Source organism: Salmo salar, chromosome ssa20 (genome assembly GCF_905237065.1).
Source record: "Salmo salar chromosome ssa20, Ssal_v3.1, whole genome shotgun sequence".
NCBI lineage: Eukaryota > Metazoa > Chordata > Actinopteri > Salmoniformes > Salmonidae > Salmo > Salmo salar.
In genome coordinates this window covers 14,347,649-14,351,110 of record NC_059461.1, presented here as the reverse complement: position 1 = coordinate 14,351,110, position 3,462 = coordinate 14,347,649, and positions in this window count along the sequence as shown.

Genomic DNA, 3,462 nt, shown 5'->3' with positions numbered 1-3,462 from the left:
TTTGACTTCGCCAGAGACAAAATCTAAACGTACTGACACTTTACTTTTAATGTCATGTGGTACACTTTTTAAATTGATGCAACAACCATTTTTGAACAGGATAATAATAAAATGAACTTATGTAATGAAGCGCACAAGTTAATCCTGTATATGAAGCACAGGTTGTATCACAAGAAGCTTTCAATACAATTTCTTTATCAAGTATTTCAGAGAACTGGATGACTAGCTGTATCACTTGGCATCAGAAAGTACACTTTTCTAATGAAAACAGACGAGACTCCATATTGAATGATCATAAACCTATATACTTGTATAGCTTTTCTACAAACTCTTATGCTGTCATCCGATGCTGCAGTAAATGAACTTCATTTTTTCCATCATCACATTACCATTATCTTCTACATCTCAAACGTAAAGTGCTGAAGGTCATATTGGAGACCTGTTACAACTGGTTCTCAGAACTGTACTGTAGGTTCAGGTATCCTCATTTCACACTGGGCTTTCCAACATCGTTTCAACAACTATGGTGGATGTTTAACCAAGCAAGCATAGTACGGCTCAGTATTGTGAAAAGAGCTCCGTCTTCCAGCTCACAGTATCTGGCACCAGGCCTGGCTCTTCTGGCCCAAGTCATGGGAGACAGATTGTGGTCCTCGTATGGCGGGTAATGCAGGTAGGTGATTGAGCAGGCATGATTTCCTGTGTGAGAAGGTATCAAAGCTGTAGCGCCCATGATAGGTGCCAGTGGAATGGGTTCCTGTCAAGTGGAGTTAAAAAAAAAAAAAAGGATTATTGCACTTAACCCTAATTTGCTCCAGGGTCACCGTACAACTATGGCTGACCCTGTAAAAACACATTTCACTTCACCTTTCATGTGTATGTGACAATATTTACGTATTTATTCATTTACTATGGTGCTGCTTACCAGACCTTATTATGGACGAGTAGATCAAAAGCCCAGGGTTGTGTTCAGTAGGGAGCAAATGTTTTGAAAAAAGGGAGATACTATTTTTTTGTCCCAATAACACATTTTGCTTTCTGCTACAAAAACATTCTGCCTTACTGAGCGTGACCCATGTCTCCGCACTGAGAAAAGATTGAAGACCAGAGGCAGCGATCTGACCCAGACTATTCTAGAACCTACCTACTCCCCGAAAAGGCAGGACCACCATCAGGCTCTGCCGGACCCTGTCATTGGAGCAGCGTATAGTATGTGTATAATCCCTGCCTTTTCTAGGAACAAGCCCCCCCTTAGGAAGTCAGTCGTGGTCTCAATTTACTGTTCGTTAAGATTAACTGTTTAGGTATGGGTTTAGTCATCAATCTAGCAAGATGGCAATATTTTATTAATGTCGTGTTTCCCCCCCTAGAACACTATGACCTTTATGTCTGTCTGAGAAAAAAAGAAAAACTTTCAACCCACATGACCTACTATATGATAAAACTGCCTCCACTCTTCTGGGAAGGCTTTCCACTAGATGTTGGAACACTGTTGCGGAAGCTAAACTGTTACACAGCTTCCATTCCGCCACAAGAGCATTAGTGAGGTCGGGCACTGAGGCCTGGCTCGCTGTCGGCGTTCCAATTCATCCCAAAGGTGTTCGATGGGATTGAGGTCAGGGCCATTTCTGTATGGACCTCGCTTTGTGCACAGGGACATTATCATGCTGAAACAGGAAAGGGCCTTCCCCAAACAGTTGCCCAAAAATTTAAAGCACAGAATCGTGTAGAATATAATTGTATGCTGTAGCGTTAAGATTTCCATTCACTGGAACTAAGAGGACTAGGCCGAACCATGAAAAACAGTCACAGACCATTATTCCTCTTCTACCGAACTTTATCGTTGGCACTATGCATTCGGGCAGGTAGTGTTCTCGTGGCATCCGCCAAACCCAGATTCGTCCGTCGGACTGCCAGATTCTGAAGCGTCAGTCATCACCCCAGTGAACATGTTTCCACTGCTCCAGAGTCCAAAGGCAGCAAGCGCATGATCTTAGGCTTGTGTGCAGCTGCTCGGCCACAGAAACCCATTTCATGAAGCTCCCGATGAAGTTATTGGGCTGCCGTTGCTCGTTAGTGAATTTTGCAATGCAGGACAGACGATTTTTACACTCTTCAGCACTCGTCCGTCCCGTGAGCTTGTGTGGCCTACCACTTAGCTGCTGAGCTGTTGTTTCTCCTAGAAATTGTAAAGCGGCAACAACACCATTTACAGTTGACCGGGGCAGCTCTAGCAGGGTAAAAATATGACAAACTGACTTGTAAAGGTGGCATCCTATGACGGTGTCACGTTGAAAGTCACAGAGCTTGAGTACAGGCTATTTTACCACCAATGTTTGACTATGGAGATTGCATGGCTGTGTGCTCAATTTTATACACCTGTCAGCAACAGGTGTGAATGAAATAGCCAAATCAATTAATTTGAAGGGGTGTTCAAATACCGGTGCCACTGGCACCTAACAACCATACCCAGTTGCCCATTCACCCTCCACACATTCTAAAAGATAAGTCTTCATGCAGGGCTCCCCAGCCTGGTCCTTCAACACATAGACAAAAGCCAGTGTATTCTTGTGTAAACCAAACAAGTTCTGTAGTAGTCCATAACAAATCATAATTCAGTATACCTTCTGCATGTCAGGCGACCATTACTCTTGCATGCATGGCATGCTCTTGCTTTCCCACTAATGCTGTAGAATGTTTACCTCTCGAACAGATATAAGCCTGCTGAAAAAAAGTATACTAAACAGAGGACAGACCCTAGGCAGTAAGCATACCATTAAACCCCCAGTGTCAGAGGGAAATGACTCCAAATCAGGCAATGCAAGTAAATCACTCAAAGATGTGATTAAGAAATTCAAGTTGTTCGATCCCGTCTCCTTAACTTTCTGAAAGTAATATTGATCTCAAAGATGAACAATATCCTTAAGATTGAGAAACAAAAGTAAATCAAAACATTACAGATTGGTAGTAATAAAGTAATTCAAGTGAATTTTGACAGCGATTTTCGATGCGTCTGACTAGTTTTAATGCACTTACCTCCGCAAAGCTTTGAACCAGCGAGTTGGAGAAGGACTTGGAGGGGTACTCATGTTTATTTTTTTTTAGTGTTTTTTTTTTTAGATAAAATGATCGTAAAAACAAACAACTGTTTCTGAAAAGGACGCATTGATATTCATGCTCACAACCCAAACGTCAGTCGACTGACAGATTGGGGTGCTTCGGGTGTGCACAGTATAAACCAGCATGTGACACAATCAAACTTCGCAGATAGTAACGACTTTCATAGAGAACTGACCATAGAGAATGATAGAGGCCTCTAGTGGCCAAAAGGCAATTTTAGCATAGGCAGCGCCATTGTGGGCTTCCACCATTTTAACGTAGTCAACTGGGTGTGACTTGCATCTTCATTGGCTGATCCCTCCTGAATACCTGGAGTCATGTCCAACCGGGTCATCAGGAAGG